Below are 22,159 nucleotides of genomic sequence, written 5' to 3' on the forward strand. Positions count from 1 at the left end.
AATTAAGTCAGTGGTTCCCAAACTTTTTTTGCCAGGCCCCCTTTTTTACTTGAAAAATGTTCGCGCCCCCCCACCACCTAACCCCCCCCCGCACAAACACATCCTCCAAACACACACACCCATATTTTGTTTACAAACTCCATTGCGGTTTATTTCACACCTCAAACATTTAGTAAACAATTAAGCAAATACAAGTAACCGGCAATAAATTACAGGTAGTAATAAAATATACTACTAACTCTTTTACGCTGCGTCCACACCTACACGGGTATTTTTGAAAACTCAGCTGTTTCTATGCGTTTGGGCTTTTCGTCAACACGTAAACGGCGTTGCGATTCACCGAAAACGGAGATTTTTTAAAACTCCTTTTTTGCGTTTACGTGTGGATGAGGATTACAGAGTTTCGTCATGCAACGTCAAAGGTATGTGCCTCTTTTCACGTCAGGCTGTGCGCCACGTTATTGTTTACATGAGATGGATTGCAGAATGGCAGATAGAGACAAAATACTGTTAATCTGACTATCTTCAGGTTTTACACGCTTACATATACACACGCAGTTACTGTCCCTCCATTTAGAAAGGCAGAGGCGTCACGGTGTAATTATTTTACGTGTAGTTGTTTTTTTTCCTGTGTAATAATTTTCAACATTGCTGTCAATACATTTTTCAAAAAATGCCTCTCTGTGCAAAATGGGTTCAAAAACATAAACAGCTGTGGGATACTGTTTGTCCGTGATTTGAACCGGGGGAACAAATTACGGCAGGATCAGCCTGATATTATTTGTATCCCACTGTAACTTTACTGCATAAAGAGCTAACATGTCCAAAATGTCAGGAGTAGTTAGTTATTACAAGAAGTGTTTGTGAACTAAAAGTCAAGAATGTGGGATCCTGTTTGTCCGTGATTTGGAGAGCCCAGCGCTGCTCCCGACGCAGGGAAACTAATTTTGCAGGGGAGACCTACCTTGGCACTTGTGCAGGTGAAGCCAAAGGGAAGATATGCTTCACCATATTTTCCTGTCTTTGGCTTGGAAGGAAGTTGGTTTGGAAACATATTTGGCGATGCTTCATCTCCTGCTTTGTGTTTGCTTTGTGTTTGTGTGGGAGCCCCGTCAAAAACTTGTCCACAGTGTTTTCTTTTCATACCGCGCCCCCCCCTGCAATGGCTCTGCGCCCCCCACACTTTGGGAACCTCTGAATTAAGTGAACTTGTGCCAACTGCAAGTTACTGCAGGAGTTTTTCCTTTTTGTTTTCCTTTAAATTTGGCTTTGCATGATTCACAGTTCACAATAATCCTTTTTATCTTCTGCTGGACCTTGGTGCAGCCTCTGTCTGAACCTTTTTTGATTTAATTTTCTACAGATTGGCTGCCCCTTGAGTTTGAACAGCAGGTGTGAAGCTTCTGCGCTCACAGCAAAAAAAATATATGCCTGAGATCACCATACTGGGGATATCCACTCATTGACATCGCCGAGATCTAAGAGTAGAAAGAACTGAAATTTAAAATCAAAAGGGCTCACAGGGATTCCTTGTACATTTGCTGACCTCCTTATTTGAAATTTTAAGTGAAAGCCTAACTCTTTCCAACTCAAGAAAATTTTTATTTTTAAATGACAGAAGCACAAGTTCTTCTTTTGTTATTTTTATTGGTACAGCACATTGACACTGGAGCAACCGAGGTTTATGTCTTGCCCCGGGAATACACCAGGTGTGCATCTCAGATACAGGTTTGTAACTTTTTTTTCCCCAAAGCTTGAAATCACATCAGGGGTGTTTCAAAAACACCGGGCTTTTATTTCAAAAGCTGGACAGATTGTCTAACTGTTCTCGTTTCTAACTTCATGCTTACTGCTTCTACTCAGTTCAGCTTGACACTTCTAAAAACAGCCTGTGGCACATGCTGTAATTGGAGGCTCTGTCTTGAGTAGGTACAGAGATGACTTCCATATAGAGGTTATCCCAAATCCAACCTAAATGATATGAGATCTCAGCTTCAGAAGGAACTAGGTGTCACGGCCGGGCAGCTGGTGTGTTTGCGAAGCAGATCCAAAAGCAGACACGGAGGAGAGGAAACTAAGTACAACAAAAAGCGAGCCATTTATTTAGGCTGATGAAAAAAAAACAGCAAACCAAGGCGAGACAAAACGAAGACGAAACTAAACTAAAAGCTAAACTGGAAAAACTAAAACTACAGTGGCTTGAAAAAGTATTCGGCCCCCTTGAACTTTTCCACATTTTGTCACATTACAGCCACAAACATGAATCAATGTTATTGGAATTCCACGTGAAAGACCAATACAAAGTGTGTACACTTGAGAAGTGGAACGAAAAGCACTAACACATGGATATGTTTTGTTTTAAACCATCCCATTGTTGCCCTGGCTTTATGTTTAGGGTCGTTGTCCTGCTGGAAGGTGAACCTCCGCCCCAGTCTCAAGTCTTTTGCAGACTCCAAGAGGTTTTCTTCCAAGATTGCCCTGTATTTGGCTCCATCCATCTTCCCATCAACTCTGACCAGCTTCCCTGTCCCTGCTGAAGAGAAGCACCCCCAGAGCATGATGCTGCCACCACCATATGTGACAGTGGGGATGGTGTGTTCAGAGTGATGTTCAGTGTTAGTTTTCCGCCACACATAGCGTTTTGCATTTTGGCCAAAAAGTTCCATTTTGGTCTCATCTGACCAGAGCACCTTCTTCCACATGTTTGCTGTGTCCCCCACATGGCTTGTGGCAAACTGCAAACGGGACTTCTTATGGTTTTCTGTTAACGATGGCTTTCTTCTTGCCACTCTTCCATAAAGGCCAACTTTGTGCAGTGCACGACTAATAGTTGTCCTATGGACAGATTCCCCCACCTGAGCTGTAGATCTCTGCAGCTCGTCCAGAGTCACCATGGGCCTCTTGGCTGCATTTCTGATCAGCGCTCTCCTTGTTCGGTCTGTGAGTTTAGGTGGACGGCCTTGTCTTGGTAGGTTTACAGTTGTGCCATACTCCTTCCATTTCTGAATGATGGCTTGAACAGTGCTCCGTGGGATGTTCAAGGCTTGGGAAATCTTTTTGTAGCCTAAGCCTGCTTTAAATTTCTCAATAACTTTATCCCTGACCTGTCTGATGTGTTCTTTGGACTTCATGGTGTTGTTGCTCCCAATATTCTCTTAGACAACCTCTGAGGCCGTCACAGAGCAGCTGTATATGTACTGACATTAGATTACACACAGGTGCACTCTGTTTAGTCATTAGCACTCATCAGGCAATGTCTATGGGCAACTGACTGCACTCAGACCAAAGGGGGCTGAATAATTACGCACACCCCACTTTTCAGTTATTTGTAAAAAATGTTTGGAATCATGTGTGATTTTCATTCCACTTCTCACGTGTACACCACTTTGTATTGGTCTTTCACGTGGAATTCCAATAAAATTGATTCATGTTTGTGGCTGTAATGTGACAAAATGTGGGAAAGTTCAAGGGGGCTGAATACTTTTGCAAGCCACTGTAACTATGAAAATGAGGTCAAGAGACAAGAATATTAAATTGAGCAGGAACATGCAAAAACATGACTGTGAAACAATCCGTGCATGAGCATCCTGCACCACTCACAGATCCAGAAGACTCTGTTAGCATGACTTGACATGAAGACAACAGATGACCTGACAAAGAACAGAAGGAGACAGAGGACTTAAATACACAGAAGACTAATGAGGGAATTGGAAACACCTGGGGAGACACAGCTGGGGCTAATCTGACATAACGAGACAAAGGAAGAAAAGCAGAATACACTGACATAAGACACAGACTTTCAAAGAAAAACAGGAAACACACGAACACAGAGCCAAGGAAGAACATAGACACCTGAAACGAGAGCAGGAAAGCACAAAGTAGATATAACACAGAACACAGAGGAGGCACATGAACAAAATCTAAAGACTAGAAATCAAGAAATACTAGAGAACTCAGGGAGCTAGAAATACAAAATAGAAACAGTGATAAACCATAATGACATCAAAGATTAACAATAACACAAGACACGGGGTCTCAGACACAGCTCCTGACACTAGGTCTCGAGTACATGCGAAGGAGGGGGCATTGTGCGCTGTGCACCTTTACGCCATAACAGGTGAGTTGTAATAAAATTCACACATCGTGCAGTTGTTATACAGGCAGAAAATATTGACAGAGGCTTTTTTCTGCTGTAAAACTGGACATTTTGTCTCCGGGCGTTAGCTCACTTTGAAAGCCAGCCTCAAGTGGCCACTCCAGTTATAATTATTTGTAATTTAAAATTTCACATCTCCATTTGCTGTTTTAAGGACTTCTACATCCACCATGATAACACTCTTGAAACTTGATTAAGTATTCCATTGTTTCAAGCTACACACGTTGTCCCCAGATGCATGTACCTTTTTCTCTCTGCGTGTTTGTGTGTGTCACGGTGAGCCTTTAGGCCCTGTCCCCTCTCCATATGAGCTGAATTTATGGTCCATATTTTATCATATTTATCACACTCATAACGCTACAGCTAACCTCGGCTGACTTTGATAACTCTGCATGGTACTCGTGCCTAGGTGTGTGTTTCTCTGTGTGTGTTTGTAAGGCTGAGTTTGACTTTCAGAGCATCTGCTGGGTGCGGACATGGCAGGGGGGCACAGGTGGTATATTGTTTGTACCCACACACATAGACACACTCGTACACACTGATGAAGCTCACAGATGCTGACCTTGTACGAGGCCAGACTCCTGGACTGTCAGCACTTGTCACACAAATACACACACACATATATACACACACGCGCTAAGATGAGGTGCCCATTTACTCTGGGCTTGTCAGAGGCTGCCATCCTTCCCAGTGGGGGTATATGTGTGCTGCTGGCGAGGAAGAGGGGGCTCGAGGTGGGAGTATTGATGAATAATGCTGCAGGTAATGAGATGGGTGATGATGGGGACAGAAATGCGAGCAGCCAGCAACTTGTTTATATGTGCTTTGCTGTCTTATAACTTTTTGAATTATTTGTCACATTCTTGGGGAGATAAAACCTCACATTCGGAGCTTGGAGTCAAAGCAGAGACACATGAATGCATTCACACGCTATGATCCTTAAGGTGCTCTCAGATAAGCCTTACATAGCATTTCAAAGACAATCTCCATACAAACAGCAGCAAGGCAATGTCCAGGGAGAAGCTGGGGGAACGGAGAGTCTAGTATTTATCAATATTTCTTCTTCAGACTTGCACAAGTGTGCATGTACTTCTCTTCACTTTAGGAAGTGTACTAGTACATGCATCATATAGTAGTGTGACTCAGAGTGCAGTTATTGCATTACATATAAAAATTTGCACATGCAGCTGGTTTTTCTGATTACATTTCAGATTAAAATATCACAATAGAGACTGAGTTAAACTGAATGAGTAGAAAATTAATATTTAGGTAAATCAATACAACAAATGTTAGAGTTTTGGGTCGTCATTTGCCTAAATTTGGTGCTTTTGTTCAATGCAATCACACAATGCTTTATTATTAGGAATAAACATTGGTAACATTGGTATTATTAGCTTGCTAGTACTGGGTTGGAACACTTTTGCCTTCAGAATTCTTTGTGGCGTAGGTTAAATAAGGTGCTGGAAACATTCCTCAGACATTTTATTCCATGTTGCCCTGAGAGCATAGAGGAGTTGCTGTAATTTTGCAGGATTCACATCCAAAATGCGAATCTGCCCTTCCACCATGTTCCAAAGATTCTCTGTTGGACTGAGATATGATGACTGTTGAGGCCATTCAAGTACACTTAAATCCCTGTCATGCTCAAGAAAGAGCTTTATGGCAGGGCAGGTTATCCTGATAGATCCATCCTTCAGTAGATGGGTCTTCAAAGAATGGATGTGATCAGAAACAATACTGAGGTAGGCTTTGGCCGAAAGTGTGCCAAGAAAATATCCTACACACCACTGTGCCAACTGTTGATACAAGGCAGAATGGATCCATTCTGATCCTTCCATCGAAGTGTTACCACAAAAGCCGAGACTCATCTAACCAGCAAAGTTTTTCCAATCTTCTCTCACCCAGTTTTTGTGAGCCTGTGTGAATTGTAGCGTCAGTTTACAGTTCTTAACTTACAGGAATGAGATTTGGTGTGGACTTCTGCTGATGTAGACCATCAACTGTTTGATGTGTTATTTTGGTTTTAAGAAGTGCTTACTACAGTTAGTTTTCCCCTTCCTATTGGCTCAAAGTAGTCTGGCTGTTCTCCTCTGACCTCTGATATAAACAAAACACTTTTGTCCAAAGAACTGCTGCTCACTGGATTTTCAACCTTTTTTTCCAGACCATTCTCTGTAAACCCTGGAGATGGCTGTGTGGGAAAATCCCCACAGATCAGCAATTTCTGAAATACTCAGACCAGCCCATCTGGCACATTCATACTCTAATAAATCACCTTTCTTTACATTTCTGGTGCTCATTTTGAACTTAAGTAGATTTTGACTACATGCCTAAATGCATTGGCTTACTGCCATGTGATTGTGATTAGATATTTCAGTTAATGAACAGTTGAACAGGTGTACCTAATAAAGTGGCCCGAGTGTAGTAAGCATTTTAAGCACAAATGAAAACATTCTCTTGTTCCAGTTTCTCAGTTCATGGATTTGCTGCTTTGCATGTGTGTAATGGGATAATTGCCTTCACTGTATTCTTGTGGTGGTATTAGTTAAACACCAAATGATTTATTTTGGTTTAAAGGCATTTGGCGATTAGTATTTTTTTTTAGATTAGCAGTGAAAATAATTGTTAGTTGCAGCTCTAGAACTGGGATAGAATTCATAATCAGTTCCAAATGAGAACCAGCTAACAGAATGTCTAATCCGCTGGAATCGTGCCACTACGGTTATCAGTGCCAATGTTTTTCTGATAGTTGTATATTACAAAACAAGGACCTACAGTAAACCACCTGCATGTCTTTTTTCTTCTCTTTCAGACAACAACAATAAATGTCTGGAATGAGTCTAAGAGGCTGTGTAGGTTCCTCGTGTTTTTCTGTAGAGAAACGTGAATTAGGAATCAATAAACAAATCAATACACAATCAGTATTTAAGCACAACTGATAATGTGATTGGTGTCAATAAAATCTTATCAGTAACAATCTGTGTCAATATCCAAGCATGGTTTTGTCTGTGTTACAAATGAAGAAATATTGATTACGTAATCAAACAACAATTTCTGCATCTGGAAGGAAATGTAATGCTAAACAGATTAAGTCTTCTATCAATTAACATAATGAGGAAAATTTATATATTTGTCAAGTTGCAAAATGCAATAAAGGAAATGTTGACTGACAAGTTATTACAGCAGTTGATTGAAATGCTTTATTTTGAAATTCTACATAACTTTGTAAAAGATTTCAGTTGCACTTTTAGCAGAGAGGTGTGTGCAGTGCAGAACAAAGCTGCCTCTGTGCAGAATTTCAGTAAATAGAATAACTCAGACTTTGTGGGGTAAAAACTGAGGTAAGGACCTATCTGAAGCACTCAGCTGAACCCGTGACCCTGAAACAATTTTCTTTTTGCCACAGTTTTTGGTCTCGTTCTCAAACGTGGTTTCTGAATTTACAATAATTTTTAGTCCTAATTAAAGATGACTCAACTCTCATTTAGTCACTACCCAGTTTTGAGAACTTGCATAATGACCCCAATTCCACTGCAGTTTCTTATTACCACTGACTTTGAATTGTTTTCTTTGGGTTAGTAATTTACCTGTGTGAATTCTCAAGGAGACAGATGTTTAGTTTAGCAAAACAAAATGACAAAATCATCCACTGTTGTCACAGTCCTGGGCTTTACATGCCCACCAGCCACTCTGACCACCACTCAAAAGTACCATCAGTTAGTGTTGTGCGATACTGCAAATGTTAGTGTCAAACCAGGTAAACACAGGGCCAGTATTGCTGATACCAACACCGATACTTTTAACCTACAAAGGCAGCTAATGCAGGGAAGAACAATTCAGAAAACAACACAATTCAGTGGAATACATAGTGAAATTAGAGAATAGAAACAAAGTATCAGTCCTATCATGCTTGTATTGATTGATATTGATACTATCCGCCCACCTCTAGCATCAATGCCACAGCTCATACATTCGGGTAAATTTTACCTCTGAATCTAATTGAGTCAGAAATTACATTTTCCCCTCTCAGCGTCATTTCAAAAACATCTTATAAATATAATAACGCAAATGTAAGTTCTGGGAGGCTGGGTGTGGGAGTAAAGCTCTTATCTTAAGAAAGAAGCTCAAATATAGAATCTGCATTTCATAAGCCAGCAACACTGAATAGAGATGACAGTGAACAACAAATGTGGACTGGGGTTTGAAAATGTGTTTGCGTATATTTCTCATTCTTGCAATTGCAGCCTGAACATAATGTGAGGCGGTTGCTTTCTGCTGCCCTCTCCTTTGTACTTCATTTAACTATGTTAATCTTCCTGAACGCTGAAAGCTCTTTTATACCACAAGAGCAACTGACATTATTTTTATTATCCTCAATATAAACCAGACATGTTAATTACACTCTTGGTTACAAGCACGATTCAAAATTACAGCACGTCAAGAGGAAAATGGCAGTAAAGTTTGTCTTTGGCAGAGAAGTCCATCAGGGTCACTGATACATTGACTGTAAAACAGAAAAGTGTCTCAAAGCCTCCATCATATTCACACTTTCACACTGTCAAGTTTTCGCAAATACTCAAAGTCCAACAAAAGAAGATAACTATTGTTATGGATCTGAGTTATTACTTTTGTCTAATTGTTGAATAGTTGAAGGTAACTGCATAAATTTGCTATTTGGAAGCATTTATGTTAACTTGAAAACTTCAGTTTCATTATATTTTATACTTCCACACATCACATGATGAAATAATACTTTCAAATACTTCATCTACATTTATGTTGCACAGTTAGTGGTTACCTTTAAGATGAAGGTTTTAATCAGTGAATAAAATATAAATAAAGAAGATTTTACATTACAGCACACTGTTAAAAGTTATGCTAGTGTTCACAACCCGTGAGTTACATTTCAGATGTCCTAAAAGTCTAAAAGTCTGTTTTTCTTATTTCCTCTGCTCTTACAGCCCTTCAATTACAGCTGATGTTTCTGCATATTAACAGCATATAATATTTATAAAGTATAAATTACATAAAGTCATTTAAACTAGTGTAACTCTATCAGCTACCCACTACAATGCTAATATTAAATGTGTGGTGGCTCAAACAGAATTGAACAATAAATGTTCTGTATTGTAAAAAAAAAAAATGTAGCTAAGTAAAAAGTATAATATCAGCTTTTGATGGATTACACAAGTACTGTACCTCCAAACAGAATTTAATACAGTAGTTATAAATATATGTACCCTCTTCTTTCTTTTTACTGGTGCACCTAGAGAAAAGAAATTAAGAGAAAAAAATAACTTGTACAGTAACCAATAAAAAAAAAAATAACATCCAAAACAAGACATTTTTATTTTTTGACTGGAATACAGACAATGCAGTTCAGTTCAGTTTTATTTATATAGCACCAAATCACAACAACAGCCACGTCAAGGTGCTGTACTTTCTGTTTTCACTGATTAGCTGTGATTATAGTTTTGAGTTTAGTTAAATCCTGTTTTGTGTGGTAAAAAACAGTTAACAGGAAATATACATTAACCAAGTTAAAGGCTGCAGCTTTTGTCTAGAAGGAAAACAAGACCCATTGTTTAGGACTGGTAGAGGGTCAAAAGGCAGAAACCCTGGTATTTATGACTAATGACAGTGTTCAAGGCTTACACAGATAATATCTTTATGTACCTTTAGCAAGGCAGAAAGTAAACATGTAGAGGTTGGGTGATAGATGGACGTGCAGGGCAGTTGTGGCTCAGGAGGCAGAGAAGGTCATCCACTTATTTGAAGGTTAGTGATGTGATCTCCATCTCCTCCATTCCACATGTCAAAATTGTCCTTGGGGCAAGATGCTGAACCCCAGATTGCCCCAAATTACCCCATTACATCCATCAGTGTAAGGGTGAGAGTGTGGGATAGATAACCTACCTAAAGTGTATGGAATAAAGAACTGTGTGTGAAAGAGTGAGTGTGGCTTGTAGTTTCAAAGTGCTTTTGGTACCATTTACATGCACCACCTATCTCAGAGACCAGCAGAGTTTCACTTCACTTTGCCGTGATCTATTTTGATAAATACATTGCTCATCTGACAATGGGCAATGCCATTCTACATGTTCAGAGCTTCAGTTCAACTGAGGGAAAAACTAACAAAAACTGAACAAGTAAACAAAATGGGAGCCCAAGGCAAAAGAGTATGGGGGTTGGGGGGGCCCCTTCTCCAGAACTTACAGACACTCTGAGTAAAGAGCAATTTAAGTATGATATGGAGAAACTAAATTTAAAAAAAGAATATTACAAAGCATTCAGAATCAGATAATATTTCCCCAAGGACAGCAGAGGATTAAATGCAGAAAACTGGAACTGAATCACACAGATGACGCATCTCATCCTCCTTATCAATTCGAAACATTCGCCTTACTCATTAGATAAATGTTTAGCGTCCGCATTATCTTTCCCAAAAGTTTAGTTTTTCTTAGAACCATAATAATTTTTATCTGATATTAAGAATGGCATTCTTCATTTTTTAGCTGAGGCGAAGCGTCTTTGGAAAATCCTGACTCTACAGTATTAAAGTGGCTTCTGCAAGCTCTGCAGTTGAATTGTTAACCTGCAAAATAATGATGCAATACATGCAAAGCAACTGTTTGCATGTTTTTAACCTTTTTTTGGGGGGGGGGGGGGGGGGTTATTGCTCTTTGAAGCAAGAATTGATATTTGCATGAAACTGCTCAGCACTGTGCTTCTTTGATTTGTCTTCTGTTAGTTAGAAGCCAGTTCTTGTGTTTAAACTGAGCACAATGGGATGAAAAAAAAACATTTTCCAAGCTTTATTCAGCCATTAAAATATACAGCGATTGGTCCAGATATCGATTCTACAGATCAACTGAGGACAGAAAGCTCTCAGATCTGCCCAGTTTAACCCTGCTGGCTGTCGGTGCTCTGCAGCTCTGATTGAACAGCTGGAGGTGAAATACCTCAGTCAAGGGCAGTATGATTGTACTGTTGAGAGATGATTCAAAAGTGAAATAAAAAACAACTGGCTCTATAAAAAAAACATAAGAAAACAACAACATAATGGATTTAATGTTCTGTCTACCTATGGAAGGATTTTAACCTTTCTCTGCAGGAGTGCAGGAATACTCAGCTGCTCCATTAGTTGCACTGGGGACCCACAGTCGCCCACATTTATTTCAGAAACACAGAAAACACAACACTTCCAGGACACCCTGTATACCACCGTGGTGCACCCATGTAATATTATTTCTCTATGTGCCCAAGGTCATACTTCTCAAGACAAATGTTTCCTTGTCTCCACTTATTGATATTGAAAGCTCCTGAAAACCCACTGTGTGCCAACCTTGAGTTTCTGTAGGAAAAAACACTCTGAACAGAACGAAACAGATAGAAATTGATTTCATGTACTATTATGACTGCTTGCCCCCCGACTGAGAAACTTCTACTGGTATCAGAAACTCAGCTGGTGACTGAATGTGAATGAGGCTCAGACACCACAAAGCCAAGAGCTGATGGTAGATTAAAAACAGCTGGTGTGTTTCGTTGATTCGGTGATCTGTAAACATATCCTAACCGATAAAGGCAAAACTTCACTCTCTACTTTTATGTCATTACCTTGTAGTTTGATTCAATTTCATTGCTTTGGCTTTTTAGGTAATTTAATTTTATCCGGGTGTGCTTTCTTTAATTTAGTTTTTAAAGCTATTACTGTAAATGTCATCATACATAATACTTTGTCTTTTCAAAAGCTTATCAAGCATTATTGATTTAGTTGCTCTTAATTTACTGATATACTGTTAGGTCACACAGTGAAAAATCGAAACAAAGTGGGACAACTTACACACTCGGTGGGTGCCAAATACTTTTTTTGCCCCACTGTATATACTGAAAAACATCCAGTATATTTACAGTAATATAGCTATTTTTACTGTCATACTATGAAAAGTTTCCAAGTTATAGGCCCTCGAAGCACACAGGGGAGGGCTGGAATTTGGTGCGTTCTATTTTGCCAAAAAAAATGACTATTAGAAAATTATTTTCACCCAGAAGGAAGAAGGAAACCAGAAAATGAGCCTAGTTTGAAAATGTAGGTAAAAAAGAGGCCTCTCATATGCTTTAATCTGTTTTCTAACTTTTTACTTGTTTTCTTTAACAGCCATCTCACCCACATTTCGATATGACCCTTGAAGATTTCCGGGAAATGTTTTGAAGTTTCCTCTAATGAATAATCAGAAAACAGATTTCAACAAATCCAGGTTAACAGTACCAAAAAATATGATGTATTTGCTATTGAAATTATGATACATCCCATGATACCGATGTTCAAAGCTCATTATAGAGGCATACCACCCTGAAAAAATAAGATGTTGGCTTTAGATTATGAAGCTTAAAAAATGATTTGTTTGCAGTTTTTAATTGAAAACAAAAGCTTAGAGACATGTAACTCTGACAAGCTTTACAATATGAAGATAAAGTTATGTAATTATAAAGAAGTTATTATACATAAAAGGTGATCAAGGTTGATATTTTTATGGAATGACCCTACATATTTAAAATTTAGCTCTATTATGTTTTCTGTTTACAATCTTTAAGTTGCTTCTCATTGTTTCCTGGATTAAACTGCATGAATAATGCTATTCAAATAAATTCTGAATAATTGAAAATGCACATCTAGTAGCTTTGCCATGTCCTTCATCCTTTTCTTAAAAGAAATTTGAATGTTCTTTCTTTTTTGACAGCCTTTTTTTCTGCCACAGTCGATGAAAGCTCCATTTCAAGGGTCCTTATTCTAAAATAAACTGTAAATTGGTGCTGAAAGAAATGAATCTTTATTTAATAATAGAAAATTAGTTAACCGGTTACAGAGGTAGTCTTTGTGGAATAGGTTGCATCTACACTGCAGTTTATACCACTGAGTAACTATATGATTATATGCCATTCTTATAATGATTCTTTTACATGTTACATAAATGTAGTCTACATGGTCTACATGTAGTCTACCAAGTATACGTAATCCTGTCTGAAACTTGAAATCATTTTCAGAAAATTCTATTTTATAAAACTGGAGTGTTTATTGAATCTTCTCAAAATTAAAGATACATTTGTATCTATGACCTTAAATTTTTTATCATGTTTGTGGAGTTTATTAATTAAAATGTATTATTATTTTGTAGGGGGCAAAAAATCACACCGATGATGCAGAGGTCTTATAAACTCACAAAAACTCATGTATCATATATGATACATTTGGCATTATAGGGTCTTCTTAATCTTTAAGTTATATCGCAGTAACCCAATTTGCAATTGGTACATTCCACCACTGATACAGAGTTTGTAAGGTTATATAGTTTATATACCACTACTGCATGTTTGTGTATCTCGACCCATGGTATCACTACACTGTCCTCCCTCAGCCTGATTCGTGAAAACTAGCATTGTATGGAGTGTAACTGTTCGGAGCTGTCTTAATAATCCAACCAAAATGAGGACAAAAAAAACTGAATAACTACCTTTATAAACCATGAGAACTGCGTGACAATTCACAATAGGGTTTCTGTCTAGCACAGAATTGACTTTCAGGATGGCAAATATTCAGGACAATAAGCATCACTGCATTATACCCTGAAGGGGGAAAAAGAAAAGAAAAAAGGAAAATTATAGATTATTTGACAGGAAATAGAAATCATTGTTTTTCAACTTGATGATAAAAAATGTGTATTATGCTTGAATAGATGAATTCTTATGTGATAAAACTGGTTACATTATTATAACTTTAGAAAGAGATGGTCATTTTCCTTTGGGCTCGGTAACAAAAAGTTAATAGCTTTCTATAATAATACCAATTTTGAGCTACTGTGTTCTTCACACATTTTGATAGTGATTATTTTGTATGAATTTGCACACTTGTGTCATATAGAAAGCATACACTGCATCTATAAAGCTTTCTGGCTGTATGAGAGAAGCTGAACAAGCTACAGCCTGCACCCTAGGAGGTCTCTTCACTGTGCTGAGTGAGTGGTGAAAAAACATTTAGCCCCCATGGCCACTGAATGTGTGTACATAATAATGCACCGGCAGTACTGCAGCTACAGGAGGCACATGAAACATTCAATTTAACATGTCAATATCAATACATGTAAGATCAGAGCTCACAAGTCATCTCCTGTTTTTGCTGAAATAGTCTCATTAATTCTATGAGGTATCCAATGAAAACATATCACAAATGAATATTTATTTATATCTGTTATATTGTATATATTATTTCAATTACCTTAAATAAAGAAAACAAACATTCTCTGTTCTGCCAATAAGTCGCCGTTCTCATGGTGGTCAAGCTATTTTTTAGCAGAAATAGTTTGAGGTGATTTTTTAAAACAAACACAAGAAAAAGAAAGAAACCAAAACAAGAAACCAAAATAAATACTGAATAAAACTGTGTCCACAACTTAGCTAAAGACTCATTAAAGCACATAAAAGTTAAAAACATTTTCCCATCCAAACAATTAAGGGCCACACAGAAGTTTGCAATGAAAAAGTTGCAAATGTTCAACCGTGAGAAAAGTGCATCGGGTCAAGATGCACACTTTCTATTTTCTTCAGTATTCACACCTTTCACGCACCTTTAATTTTTTGCACAGCACATTAAAAATGCCTTTTTTTGTCCACACCAACATAATCGCCGCCCACTACCTGCCTTACTCAACCGATTTGGCTCCCGGCAAGTTAAATAGTTACTTGGTTTTATGACAGATTACTTTTCAATCCACGCAAAAAACTGTTTCATGTTGCTCAAAAGGTCTGTGCACACACACTTACATCCAGATTGCTTTTTGTAGGTGGAGCACCAGAACTTGGTGGAGCTGCAGATTCACATAATACAACAAAAATCTGCCATGTCAGGAACACAAGGTGAGGACTTTTGCACTTTACTGAAGGAAAGCATGTCCAGTGTCTTCAAATATTAGAATCATATCTGATATCGCTTTTGAAATTGTGCATCTGATATGGCAATGGAAATATAGAGGTACCCAACGACTGTGATCACTCAGCAGCTGCAGCTACAAAGACGTGGGCACGGCCGCTTCTCGCTCTGAGACTGTTCAATTAGCAGAATTTGCATTTTGTACCTACGTCTAAAAGGTTTAACATCAAAACATGCTCACCATGCATTAGAAAATTTCTCAATGCTTCGGTTTTTCGTGCCAATATGCCTTCTTCTTTTCACCAAAGTAATTATGCCACTTCTTACCGTGTGCTGAGAAACACATTATCAGGTTACATAAGCACCTTAGCTATCACAGCGAGTGTAAATCCTGCGCTTTAAGAGGGGGCTTTAATTATAAAGTGGTTCCTGCTAGTATTTCTATAATAACCATGTATCAAATGACAACGTGAAAACACGTGACAAGGTAAAAAGGTTCGCTCATACTGAGAAACATACAGAAAATGATCAGCTGAGATACTGCTCCAACATCTTTATAGGGCTTCAATGACCTTACATGTTTCAGCAACATCTGCTGCTTGTGATCACATTGCAAGTATCACACTAGTTTCTATAATAGGATTTGAAGACACACAAACAGCATCCTCACAAACATGGATCATTATTAAGCAGCACTGATTGGATCAGCTCTCCTGCACAGTGCTTATTATCATAAAGCTGACTGGTCAAAATGTCTTGGTATTTGTCTGTTTGTACATTTATTATGTTACATCAGATGCTGTTTGAATGTAGTCCTTTAAATGGCACACCAGTACAACATTTCTTCCCAAACACAAGCCTTATGACAGGATTACTGTGTAAAAAAATTATATCACCATTTATGTTAGCTATAACCCATTCATTTTCTACCACTGATCTTAGTCTCTTTAGACTCCTGGGACAGTAGTCTAAGCAGCAAAGCCCAGACCTCCCTCTTCTCAGACAGCTGTTTCAGCTAAGAAACATTATCTCTCCAGCATGATCTGGGTCTGCCGTAGGGTCTCCTTGTGGTAGGGCATGCATGAAACACAGCACCATGCTTCACTTTACCAATAGTATTAAAGGGTTTCAGACCAACAAAGCAAGTGCAAAGGTCAATGTGGCAACAACAAACCACTTTATGGGCAAGTTGGGATGTTGGAGACATAATCACACCACCTTTTGATCAGGAGACTGGAATGCTGAAATAACTTTTCTTACCACGAGAATAAAATATAAACTTGAGACACTTTTATAGTGTTAAACACATCAGTTTTCTAACTTATCAGAGTGCTGAGCTCAGCCCCTGCTTAAAAGTGATGACACCGGCACATATTTTACATATTCTTATACACACTCAACATAATTTCACAATAAGTGATCAATGGGGTGGAGAAATCTCCTTTTTTTAAAGTTGTTAAAAAAATATCCAGCTGATAAGTTCACATCAGCGTGCAGCATAAAGTAATTAAACTACTTGCAATGAGCCGATGAGATTATTTGTCTTTTTGGGTATCTGTTAATTTTGGACTTACTTTCACCAGGTGTCTGAAAACATGAGTCTAAATTAATAACTTGATGTTTTAATAAGCAATAGATATCAAAGAAGTTTGGTATAAAGGTGAAAAAAGGCTTATCTTGTGTTTTTATGGCCTCAAGTGGCAAAAGTATCTGTTGTGCAGCTTTAATTAATCCACTTTTCATAGTCACAGGAGATGTAAAACAAAGCCTTCTTAACTTGTAAACATAATCCAAGAAGCTCCACTGGCTCCCTGTAAAATCCCTCCCTGAATTTTTCTTAAAGATATTTCTTTTCACAAGTCCAATGATGCCATCTGAGCACTCAGAGTGGAGGTAACTTGTGGTTCTTAGTTTCCAGCTTCCAGTTTTCAAATTGAATTTGGGAAACAAAGATTCTCTCTTTACCTTTAAGATTAGACTTCAAACTTGCCTTTTTAATTTAGAGCTGGATGAAGTATTGCATGTCATTAAATCTTGTCTTCTCTCTCCTGTACTTTGTGTTTGTCCTTTCTTCTTCTCCTCCTTGCAGTTTTCTGTTTACCTCAAGTTGGTTTTAAAGTCAAGCAGAGGCAGTGCATCCGCTGTTCGCTCCACTCAAGGGATGGCCCGTCTGCCTGCAGTGAGCTCTGTTGTCAGATGGAGGCAGTGTACAAAGTATGTGGTACAACCCGTCTGTGAGCCACTCGTGCTTATGCCGTTGTTGGTCCGTCAGTCAGAAGAGCGAAGATATAACATACAAAGAGCTGAAGTGAACCCAAGTGTTACAAACAATGAAAAGCGTCCTCAGCCACATTTCATGCTGTCATTTTTGTAATATTTTTCACATTTCTCTTGTTCCGAGTGAACTCTACTGTCACCCTTTACTCCACCCAATTTGTCAACCAATCAACATTCAGCAGAGAGTCAGTCAGAGATGCGCAGTCAGGATTTTGGATGCACTGCACGGGGGTGTGTCTGGGGTGTGTGAAACCCCCTCTCCCCCCTCTGTCCGAATGAAATCGTTTGTGGGACCTGTGGGACCAGCTTACCTGTGTAGAGCAGTCTGTTACTGCCAGGGGTTTCTTCCTGTCAAAAGGCAGTTCTTCCTTCTCACCCTCGACATGTGCTTCCTCATAGGGGACACTTGATATATTGTGGTTCTTTCACAAATATTGTTGGGACCTTGTTCATCATTGAAATCTATTGACTTCATTGTCTTTGAGGGGATTCCATAAAAGACAGCCAAAACAGCCAGTATTCAATTTCCTTTTTAAAGAAAAATCTGGATAATACATTTACATTATATATTTAAAAAAAAAACATGTCCACACTGCCTAGAGTGATTCTCAAGTTTCACAATTCAACAGGTGACTGAACAAACACTAATTGCATAATTAGGGAAATCTTGAATTGACTTAAGGCCTCAACAGCAGGCTCCACTGCTGTTCGCTTTGCAAGCACAAACATTCAAGCGCTTCAGAGTCCACAGAAGAGAATTTAACCTCTATAAAACAAGCACTCAGCATGTAGTTAAATACACACATCCAGCTGAGGATGTTTAAATACCAATTAAGAAAGCTGCAAACACAGATAGGTAGACATTAGGTGTTTACTGACTTACATTAACTGATGCTGAAGCCTATCCTCTTTTCTCTTCATAGAGGCAAAGTGGTTATCTACTGTCTTTGCAGATGAAATGGTGTGGTTGCTGTCAGAACCTGTTGTGTCCATTTAATGATACTGGCTAACAAAATTAGCTAACTGAAGCCCATTAACAACACCCCCCTTTTTTCATTTAAATTGCTTGCTGTCTGCTTCATTTGTTCACCCCACAGTGTTTTGTTCTGACTGTCCTGGTACAGTTTTTAATCACAGATCCTCAGCATCCCCTGGTTTCCCTTGAATAGACACAAAATTATCTACTATGACAGGTCAATACTTAATGTATTTTTGGAAATTCCTGTAAATTAAATCTAACAGTGACCAAAAATAAAGAAATAGGTCATTGGAGAGGCAATCATGTGCTTAACATAGATGGTAGGTTTAATACAAACTGGAATGCCATTACAGTGTCCTGTCACTAGAGATCTATCCGTTTATCATTTTATTAATTTTGTTCTCCAGTTGAAGAAACCCTTGATTTCCTCAACTTTTTCTCTCTTTTTCAATTATAGCCATTTGCTCTTTGTGAATGCACCTGGCACAGCAAATAAAGACAGTAATGCTGTTTACCATTGTGTTTGATGCTTTGATAGTCCATAGAAATGATAGAAATCGCCGTTTGCTGTATGCTGCTGATAAATGGCGTCTCTGTGTCCACAGATTTTCTTATTGGTTATTTCTATATAGAAATATCTGCTTGGGCTTGCACACACTTATCTGTGTATGCATGTCTAAAACCCATAATCAATACGGCCTTTGCTTTCTCAATATTATACCAATGTTTGCCCTTGGAGCCAGAAGAGAACGGGTCAAAATAAGCTTTTAAATATGCTGCCCATTTTTCCTGGAAAAATCGACAGAAGGTGCTGAATTCGTGAGAACTGGTTATCATGGGGGAGTTTAAGTCAATTCCAAAGGATTAAGAAAAAAGTTGCTGTTGAAGCTGTGCTTCTTCTCAAAATATTGTTGCATATCATCTGGATGTGATGTTCACTCCCTTGCATTGTGTGTCAGTTGTGTTCATTAATGCTGTTAAAACCTCTACTGATTCCTTGTGCAGGTCTCTCTTCAACAACAGATTTTTAATGCTTGTGCTCTTAATATATACAAATGTATCCATCTATGGCCTTCATGGCAGTGAGCCACAGTCCCACTTTCCAGTATTTTATATTGCTGGTTTAGTATGAGGTCTCAAACTCAGTTACTCAGAGGCCAACTTTGAAAATGACAGTCACATCACGGGGTAGGCATGTATCTTTTTTTTGGCATGTTTTCATTTAATATAAATGAATATCTCACATAGTCTGCTCATGTACAATTTTGCCCACATAAAACCCTCAACCAGTCAACAAAAACATGCTTGCATTATTATTGGATAAGCTGTCAATCTGTATTATACCTAATTAGATTTTGCTCTACTCTGACCTACCCAGAATCTTAAAAAGCTGCTTGTGATTTAATGCATTAGTAGTCCACTTTAGATCAATAAAATAAAAGTAAAACAACACAGACCACTTTTTTATAACGCACAAGCACGTTTATGTATGAAAAACTGGAATGCATGACTGATGTAGGCATTTCTACATGTGAAATATCTGAGTAAACACTGACAGCATTGATCATGATGGATTTATTTATTGCAGGTGAAGCTGTGGAGGTTTTGTGTGTGTATGTGTGTGTGGTCAAACATGGTGTGCACTTAAATTATGTGGAATTATGTGGATTGGTGCTCTTTTCACTTTGGCTGCTCATTAATTACTCTATATCATGCTGCTTCTAGTGGAGGTGGTCTTGGTCATGAAGTCAAATCCCAAGATATTGTAAACCTTGTGTTTCAAATTATCATCAGGTACTTTTTAGAGATGATTTAAACTCCTGTTCATAACTTTTTTAGGGTTTTTTATTTATTTATTTATTTATTTTAATTTTTTTTGAGTAGCATAATAACAAGGCCTTCCAGGTTTAAAGGATAGGGTTCTTATTGAAAATGAAATCGAATGAGATTATTAAAATTCAATTCAGTTCAATTTTGTTGATATCGTAAAAATTTACAAGCATCTCAAGGTGCTTTATATTGTAAAGTAGAGACACTATAATATTAGAATTTTTTAAAAAAATCAGATTTTTATTCTTTTTTTCCAGGATAATCAATGCTTTTAATTCATGAAAATGTATGGACGAGGTGGACTACATACATTTTGTATGGCTGATTTGATCTTGATCCAATTCTAAATGTTTAATTTTTTTTTTATTTTCACTAAATGTTTTCCAAAATTTAAATAAGTCAGTGTATATACAAAACTAATCCCTGTAATCTAAAAGTTCAGGCTTCATACTGCTCGAAATGCTTTGTTTCAGGGAGGTTTGTTTCCTATTCCAGGGTCTGATGTTAGTCAGAGGGAATATCTCTACTACGCTTCTCAGGCACACAACCTTGCCTGTGAGCAAAGAAGCCCCACGCAATCTATTGTCCAGCCAATAAGAAGAGCTGCCCTGAGGACCAGTAAAATATTAATAAGGATTATTTTGATGCAAAGACACTCTAAAAACTTCAAGAATAAAAATATTAAGGCTAGAAATAATAATACAGGACGAAGTAGTGTGTCCACATTTAAAGAGGCAACATCTCAAATCACCTTCACTTTCACTGTCTGTGTTTGAATTCGCAAGTATTCAGACTAGATTAATTGTTTTTAATAAAACAGGAAGTGAGAACAGAGACACATGAATAAACTTGAGGATAGACCAGTAAACAAAGAAATAACATAAACTCTAATACTAAGGCTAAATAATAATAAAACTAAAGCTTCCAAAAATGCTGAAGAAAACACGAAGGACGACAAGCAAAACTATAACACCAAACAAAGAATTCACAATTAGAGGTTCAAAAGCCCACAGTCTAACCTGGGACAACCACAAAGATTTTAAACTAATAACCAAGAGAAATTAAGAACACAGTTGGACATATGAGGGACAATATGGTGCTTTGTAGCTGTAGCTGGTTACTAATAGATGTTCCAGTCTCTGATTTTATTGGTACATATACTTCAAATATGTGAGTCAATTATGTTTTCATTTCCAGTGGTAACCTGTTCAATTGCTTGCACTATTTATCATTCTTATTTCACCAGTCATCACTACAGGTCTTTGAAGTTCACTGACATGTCACTGTGGTGTCTGGTCCCATGTAGCTGTTGGTGTCTTCCTGTTTGAATGCACCTTGATGCTGTGTTCAAACTGACTGCATTAAAAAGGCCCATCCTTTCAGAAAAAGAACACACACACAAGTCAAAGGGAACAAAAGTCAAACTTTATTTAAAACTGAAAACCCACAGTGTAAGAAAGCAACAGCAAAATAATCTTCCAGTTAAAACAGGAAATGACCAAAAGACAAAAAACTGAAAGTGTGACAGAAAGACTAATATTAAACATGATTAACAAAGGTCTGTGCCTGGAATAACACTAGAGGGAAGTAAGGAAGGCCATGAAAATCAAGAAACCAACATCATGCAGCAATAGCACTTCAACCACATATTCCTGACCGACAAGATTTTTTTACCAGAAAGTTGATTTTTTTTTTCATTTAAATCATTATTTTAACTTTTAAAGATAAAATAACTGCCCAACTGGTAACTGTCTAGAGCTGCTGTATTTTAGCCTCTGATAAGCCTTCGAATTCACTGATCCGTTAGTCATACTGGACTTTGGTTTTCATATCTCACCTATCTCTGAAATAACACGCTTCCTCGATCAATTTTTGGGTGTCTAACTTTTAAATTTCATTTGAAATCAAAAAATAGTTTGTGGTACTGCTTAGATAAGAGCAGTTTGGACATGTGAGGACCTCTAATCTATCCAACCTTACACTGTGGAAAATT

General features: G+C 38.0%; 1 long non-coding RNA gene across 1 annotated transcript; it reads left to right on the top strand.

Moving 5' to 3' along the window:
- The first annotated feature begins 388 nt into the window (after positions 1-388).
- Positions 389-17,921, top strand: LOC112841908 (uncharacterized). The gene is made up of 3 exons (XR_003213378.1): positions 389-422; positions 14,995-15,067; positions 17,170-17,921. It is a non-coding gene; the product is annotated as an uncharacterized LOC112841908 (long non-coding RNA).
- The last annotated feature ends 4,238 nt before the right edge of the window (positions 17,922-22,159 follow it).

This window comes from Oreochromis niloticus, linkage group LG13 (assembly GCF_001858045.2).
Source record: "Oreochromis niloticus isolate F11D_XX linkage group LG13, O_niloticus_UMD_NMBU, whole genome shotgun sequence".
Taxonomy (NCBI): domain Eukaryota; kingdom Metazoa; phylum Chordata; class Actinopteri; order Cichliformes; family Cichlidae; genus Oreochromis; species Oreochromis niloticus.